This window comes from Centroberyx affinis, unplaced genomic scaffold (genome assembly GCF_046629955.1).
Source record: "Centroberyx affinis isolate AG114_WGS23_722 - 3 ecotype Tasmania unplaced genomic scaffold, CSIRO-AGI_Caff_v1 ptg002645l_1, whole genome shotgun sequence".
Taxonomy (NCBI): Eukaryota; Metazoa; Chordata; class Actinopteri; order Beryciformes; family Berycidae; genus Centroberyx; species Centroberyx affinis.
The window spans coordinates 91,342-99,643 of record NW_027280837.1 but is presented as its reverse complement, the minus strand read 5'-3'; positions in this window follow the sequence as shown (position 1 = coordinate 99,643).

The following is an 8,302-nucleotide window of genomic DNA, read 5'->3' as shown; positions in this document are numbered from 1 at the left end:
TCTCTCTAAAACACAAACACACTCACTCACTCAGTCGTTAGGTCCCTCCCTTCGTGGAGCTCTGACTTCATAAATAAGGTACGCCAATAAGGCAGTCCGGCAGTCTTAGATGCCTGTCATTCCTGGGAGCAGATTTTTCAGGGGCAAAGTTCACAGCGGGCAAGCTTTGAGGGTTGGCCGGCCCGGTCGTCAAGCCTTGAGGGATTTGCAACGCAGAGGGGCCCCCCTCGAGCACCATTCCACAGGCTGACACAACGCTACTCCCCGAAGGGCGAGGGGAGGGCCCTGCAGGGCGAGGTAACTGGAGATGTGGAAGGTGAGCCGGGCCGAGGTGGAGCTCACTGCCAGAGAAGAGGAAGTGACATCGCGGAGGTGTCCAATAACTCTCCAGGGATCGTCCATATAAACTATGTACATGCATGAGTAAACTGATTAGACTGATGATATTAGCATGGAGCTTGTTGCTAAACTCATTCGTACAGGTATGAAGCAACAACCAGTAGTTACGCTAGCATTCCTTGAGCCTATCTCTGACATATTCGGAAGCATCTACTTTTTTGAAGTTTCATTTGCACTGCTTTTTAGAATACAAAGTAAGAATACATTTAATCATGTTGAAAAAAAAAACTCAGCAAAGCTCAGCAAAGAATTCTAAAAACTTTCAGTAACAACGCAAGACACAAGCAGACAATATTTCAGAACACAGTGCCTTCCCCATAACACCTGAGCATACATAAAGCCAGTGTTCCTCGAGAAGCCTACTGTATGCGCTTTCTGTCTTTATTTCATCTTGGAATTAACAGTCAGCAAGCGAACTGACGAAGAACAGAACATTTCGCTGAATGTTTAATCTCACATAAATCCCCGTGCAGCGCAGAGACGGGGCAGCCAGGCAGCCTGTGTCTGAACATTTCCATCAGAGTGCTGTGTGGTTGTGTTATATGTAATCAGTGCGTGGGAGTTAAGGGGGGGCTCCTCCTGGTGTGGAAGAGATAAAGAGAACGGAAAAGGATGTGGGCCATATTTTCTACTGCCAATCAGACAGAGGCCGGTTTATAGAGAGAGATCCAAGCCTGTTCAAAAGGATTAGATAGTCCAGTGTAATAGATCAATATGAACAAGGCAGGGCGGAGTGAGAAGGATTCAACCCATCCGGCAAAAAATGGAAGATGATACACAAACCCATCAGGACACACGGCCCAAGTAGCGAGCCTTACCGCTTACTGTAATCTTAGTATAGATTTGACAATTTCCAGAAAGGCTTTACCGCCTGATTATAGAGTGAACCTTTTTGGACAAGACTAGTTAGGCCTTATCTTCTGCTACATTTGTTTCTTCAGAGAACAGGAAAGCGTAATGTATGCATCTTTTTGGCCAGGTTTAACTGATTTATTTAAGGTAGAAAACAAATCAACAGTAGAAAAGCCAAAAGGGCCACACATTGCCAAAACTACTCAGACACCTCTCTTATTTGTCCCCTCTGTGTTATCTATAGTAGATAGAATAGCAGGAGGAGTCAGCATGCATGTTATCTGGCAGGAAATAAACTTTAGATAGCGAAGGTCCAAACATACAGAGCTCAGTGAGCAGAGAAAAAAACAGTTGTGTGTTTTCCGGACATTCAAGACATCATAAAAAGACTAAAAACTGTTTATATTTGATGAGGAAGGCTGTAAGCTACTACACAACACTGTTGCTCCCTCTAGAGTCCAATTAGGGCTATGGCATGGGAGCACAACCCTAAAATGACAAGCAGGAATGTGTGGAATGCAAGGCTTGAGGTCAACCTTTCGGTATAGGGAAGAGAATTAGGACTGCTATCCTGGGAAGCATTGATGAATTGACAGGGATAACAATTATCAATGATATCTGCTTCATTATGAATCATTATGACGCTGCCACATCAACAACATGAACGCCCATCTGAATAAAAATAGCCTTCTTGATGACTCATAAATACCATCTCAGTGTGTGCTCATGACAGTCCCAAGACATACAAGTACAAATATAAATAAAGCTGCAAGTGGCGATTGAGGGGTCCAAGCACAATTTGATAAGACAGACAGATAGACAAAACATAACAGAAAGGTAGAAAGACTCACAAAAACTGACATGTTGTTAAGATCAAACGTGCAGTCTAACACAGTCTGAACCCACAACCTTCCACATGAAAGGCTGATGCTTTACCTACTGAGCCAAACGCCTGTTATAGGTTTACTGAGGAGAAACTAACTAAAGGGAGAAGTAGTGTCATACTGCAACCTATGACTGACAGACTGACAGTGCTAATTGCTTTATAGAACATTGTAGTGCTCTCCATTAACAAATAAAATAATAGTAAGTCACCTATCAGTAACCTTTATACAATTTTGAAAGTGGACGGTCCCAAGATTCTCCACACCAAGTTTCATGTGAATTGGATGAATGACCTAGGGGGAGTTGCAAAAAAAGTGAAAGAAAGAAAGAAAGAAAAAAGAAAGAAAGAAAGAATTCCAGCAAATACAATAGGGTTCCAGCACTACGTGCTTGGACCCCTAATAAAATCCAACATGTTTGGATGGCCCAGTCAGACCAAAACGCAAGTAGACCCTTAAGCCTTCCAGTGACTCAACAACCATGCCTTGGTGTCAGAAACACATCACTTTAAAGAATAAAGCCAAGGAGGAAGTCCAGTTTATTTTTACTGAGCTTGACCACAGGGCCAGGCAGGGATGAGAAGATCAGGCTTCCCTAATCTGTTCTAGCCATGGCCCTGTTCCCTAGATTGTGTTCATGGAGCAGTGGCCTGTCCTATCCTGGCATGTCACTAGACCAAGGCTATGAATTCGACTCGCTTTCACCACTGCCTCAATCAAAATCTGACACAGTTATTTCAGTCTGAGCATCAGCAACGGATATTTTACCAGTCAAAGAAATGGACTGCATTTAAAATATCTTCAAAAGCTTCAGCATTAACATCCGACAACAGAGAGAAAGCAGGCATACTCACACGTATATTCAGATTGTACAGCCATTACAGATATTTTTCCACGAATGTCACCAAACGACAAATTCACTAATCCACTTCCAAATAGCTCAAGAAGAAAGATCCACTGGGCCACGTGAGCGTATAACTGATACGTCCACTGTCTTCAGTGATCCGAGGTTTGTGGTGAAATGAGACACAGGGCCGCGCATGGCAGTGGGAGAAACCAGCAGCTCTGCTAACCTACAGGTGTGTCCTCTGGGTGAAGGCCAATCAGATAGCTGCTGTGTCAACACCACAATGCGTCACAAGGCCAACCCCTCAATGGCCAGCTCCATAACTTAGCGCTATGTTGACTCACCACTTTCTGTCTTCCTGATACTATGACTGATGTAAAGTCAGTCTCACTACAGCAACCATAAACACTCTGAAATGGGACCTGTATATCAGATGGTAAACAAGAGTTTCAGACCTGGGTTAACTGGCTGGAAGAGACAACCAAGAGGTTTTAACTGCATCAGGGCAATTCAGGCAGTGTCAGGTATACTGGCAATCAGATAAAGGCATACCAAAATGTAAACTTGTTTTTGTTTTATTCTGTTTCCCTCTTTGGTGTTGAGCGCAGTTTTAAGTGAGGCAATTCTGCCTGAGAAATGACTGTAATGGCATGATTACAACGCTAGTAGGTTAAAAGTATACCAAATTGGCTTAATGTGTTCACAGTGAAAAGTGAAATCTAAGAAGTATGACAAAATTATTACAGATGTTAAATCTTAAGTATTAATCTAAAAACAAATGGGGCATTTTTATTACCAGGATTTTCCATCGCAGTGTCCAAAGCACAGCAGTCAGCAGCTCCTGAATCAAATGAACAAATGGGATGATGAAATATACAAACAAATAATTGGTTTCAATGAAAACAAAAAATGCAAGGCAATTATTTTATTATAATGTGTGGGTTTGTCTAATTACAAGAGTCCATCAATATGAGAAACTACAAACAGAATTTATTATTTCATTAATGGCGCTCACTTTCATTTTGAAAACCATGTAATTCCTAGCCTATTCATAGTATTCACATTATATCACATGCATTTCCTATCACTATGGTGCCTTACAATATAGACAGTTCATTGGCTGTGTGGCTGTCGTTTGATCATGATCACCTGTTCATTTATTACAATCACCTGTTATTTTCCTACTAAGACAGCCGTGTGATGATGTAACAGAATACTATGAATACAATTCAGTGAGATCCTGTTGGTATTTTCTTTTCCCATTACCACAGTTTCCATGAGGAACACTATTTACAATCATCGATCATGAGAGTTGGGGTGGTAGGGGTAATGACTATGGATTCCCAGAGCAGCTGATGTTGGAAGTTGAGAGCTCATTACATCCTATCAAAGCACAGGAGCTTAGAAAACAAAAAAGTTCTACCGATGGGAAATATCACTTAGGACTCGAGTTTCACATTGTTATTTAGTTACTCAATGACTTTCTGGGCCACTCAATAGATTGGATCTACTCAGTAACTAATAGGGAGCAGATTGGAGCAGGAGAAAGACTTGCTTGTTTCAGCTACAACATAATGGTGCATTAATTAGCCTGCAAACCAACTGCAAATCAACTCTGGGTCCCACGTAGGGAAAAAAAGCTACTCCAATTCAGAATTTATTTCAAGGAGTCAAGAAAACAATTGTCACAATTAAGAGGCTATCAACCAATTAGGCAATGCAGAGGAAGATTTCACAAGGCCTATATATAACAGACACAGGTAATACCAGTGAGAACTATCTGCATGTTTAATGCCTCTTAGAGTAGTCAATGGCATTGCTACAAAATGTATTGCTCTCCTTTATTCTGGACAACAGGACAGCAGTTGAAGAGCAACCCACATTCTAGATTAAAGCTACACTAGGTAAGATACAGACTGAAACAGACTAGTGTCCCTCCCCCCTAGTTGAGACCCTGTAGATTCACCCTTTTTGCCTAAGTGTAATACTACTGTCGACACTTCTCAGTTACAGGAAGTGACAAATCAAAACGTATGCCTGAAATACAAACTGTCCTGATCAGCAGCATCCAGAGAAAGCTGGATCTTTTGCCTCTCTCATCCCTTTGCAGTTGCTGGGTGGAATTTTTGATTTGCACCCACTGGTATATGATGACGTAACCACTAAAAATATACTGTTTTCCAGGAAGTAAAGTAATGGGATTTTGATATAAAAATACAAGAAAATAAAATGTTTGCTTATTTTCCATACCATAATATACAGTTATTTAACAATAAATGCCCCCAAAAAATCACAAATGGTGAAAAAGTCATTTTTCATTTCATCGTAACTTAAAGCGAATATGGCGGTTAGTTACTGGTTGGAGCAAAAGTCCTATGGTTTGGGTATGCTCATAGGTCTCCAGCAGCAATACAGCTATCAAGTGCTCACGTACTTGTGCTGGTTAAGATACAGTAGCTCTGTTAATTAACGTTAGGGATGTTCTAGGGATGGGCAGTGGGAGTGATCGTGGAGTGCTGACACTGATAAGCATAGACAATCCTGTGTGGCCGCTACAAGTGAGCTTAAAAATTCAAAAGATAGCTTTGCTTGTAATTGGTCATGTTCAGTAGGTGCGGTCAGATCGTGACACTAAAAGGGGAGGGTCCTAACACCAGTATCAGGCTGCACTTTGGAATGTCAAAAGTCCCTTTACAAAAATAAACTGGCTAAACCCTGCCTGGGTGACTGAATAGCCTGTACAATGTGTACACTGCAGAATAAAAGGTAGAGTGCAACCTGGCAGTCAAGTATCAGACCACCATAGCATGGTATCCACAAAATGTGATAGAACAAGGCATGTTCTCTGTGAATGAGGCTTTCAAACCTAGTCATGATAAAAGGACAGTATTCTTATTATGGCAATAGTAATTACTTAATTGATCCAGAAAATGCTGTCTCTTTATGCCTACTTACATTTACTGAAGACCATTGAGCTTCAGTAAATCTTCTCCCCCGGCACTGCTGTCCTTACGGTGTAATTCCTGGTTCCGGCTGGACACCTCTAAAGCAAAGTGATTACAGCCCTCCTGTAAAACATACAGACAGACAAGTACACAAAACAGGATTAAACAAAGTCAACTTCCCTTCTAAGTGCTGTGTACAATGCTGGCCATCTGAAAAACCGTTCCTAGCGGCCTTCTGAAAAGCAGCCAACAGGTTAATTAAGCCATGGCTAAGTCATCAATAACGTTTTAAGTTGCAGCAGTTCTCTTGGGTCGGAGCGCAGATCCTTTTCATTGACACAAGAGACAGGAAACAGTCAAGAGCATTGACAAGAATACCACCAAGTTGTCAGACCCTTAAAATTAGGCCATAACCTAATATCCATAATAGTGAAAATTACCTCTAACTGCCTTCACCTTTGGATCAGCTAGTTTTAGGTTGCTGTGCAAGAGCAGTACAGACCTATTGCTTGGTCAGCTTTGGCTCTGTTCAACTGGTTTGGCAAGTCCCGGGCTATAACATACACACACCACATGCTCAACAGCTGCAGGCAGCACTATAGGACTGTACACCACTTAAACCAATCCGCTTAAGCCACCCTAACAGGGCAGGCATACAAATCTGATGGAACTACAGTAAGCGCATGCCAAACATGCACTTACTGTGTATTTGAATACACAGGAGATGTGTTCAATTTCAGCTGACCAAAAATGCTTCTTTGTCATTTCCAATTCACTTACTTTAAACAATTAAAAAGGGTGGATTTGATTACATACCTCTGTTTAATATTTTCAACCTGTCCATAAACGGTGAGAAGTTGATACGCAGCTGAGCTCACAAATAATTCACTAGACAAAGTTCAGCACCACTGCAACTCTATTCGGTTCTCAAATGTCCAGGCACAGCATCGAGTCCGGGCTGCCTCCGCTCCCAGCTCTGAAGGGCAACAACCCGCCGCCGTGGGCCGGCAGGAAAGCAAACAGAGAGGTGAGTTAATGTGCACCGCTTTGTGTGCATACATACAAGTGAGTAAACTAGAGCAGCTGAACCATGCAGACCCGAGTCCCCACAATGCAACGGCGGAGCCCCGAGGGCACCCACGTGAACGAGCGCTTTATGCACACGCACGGGAACACGCCTAGTCCCGTCATCGTTTTTTGCCGAAAAACTCAAAAAGGGTCGAGGAGGTGACAGCCTTGGCCTCCGAGTTCGCTTTAGACCATGTCCGGGGTCACGTCGGTGCTTTCGCGTTGGGCTTTGTGTATCCGCCGCACGTGCTCTCCCTAAACATAAGAAAACCAGAGCACAGCTTAAAGAATCGTAGGCTGAACGGCAGCCGGATTTTCAGGTTAGGTAAGAGGATCCGACAGCGGTATTTCAGTGCTCTGAGTTCAAGTGCACGCCTTTTTTTTGTTTTGTTTTTTTTCTATGTAGGTGTATTAGCCTAGGGCCTTCAGGTTGCAACTATCAGTAATTTTCATTTTGGAATAATCTATCAAAACTTACACTGAATATTCGATTCATCTATAATCATGGACATACTTTTTAAACAATTCAGTGCGACCATATTTAATAAACAATAAAACTTTCCATACAGTGTAACATGTCAAATAAATATCATCGCCCTAATAAACCAAAAGTATTACGCTTTTCAAAATGTAAAATAATAGTAATAACTGTATTAGGCCAAGTATTCCCAACTGCATTAATGGCCTATTGTGTTTAAGAAACTTTCTTTTCTAACCAATACGGGACCTTTGTATTAAAATGAAGGCATGTGAGCATATTGACGTGATATGGACTTGGACTACGGATGCAGTGTCACCGGGTGTTTGAGCTTTAAATGCTCCTTCATGCATTTGCCGATTGATTTCTTATTCCATCCATGGAGGTGATTCTTCTTCCTCTCCAAGTTAATGGTTGATCAGCCATGAAAGCAATCAGTGGCAAATCAGAATCTAGCCATTATTCAAAAACGGAAATTGTTTTTCAATAAAAAAATGTGTTCAATTTTATCAAATACTGATTACAGCGCTAATTTCACAATATGAATGGTCTCAAATCCTTGCAATTATTCCTGGTTTGTATCTTGTGTCAAAGCACAACTATGTGAATGTTGTTGACAGTTTCTTGGTATGACATTGTTAAAAAAATAAAAATAAATAAATAATCCATTCTCTTTGGGCAAAGCTTTCTAAAATAAAGTGTAGGCTATTTCTACATTAGCACTCAAGAGCCATAGTATATGACGTCAAACAAAACCTTTAAATTCAAAGCAGTGGTAGCAGTCCCATTTGTGTCCAGAGTGTCACTCAGAGAAATCAAAGCACACTCT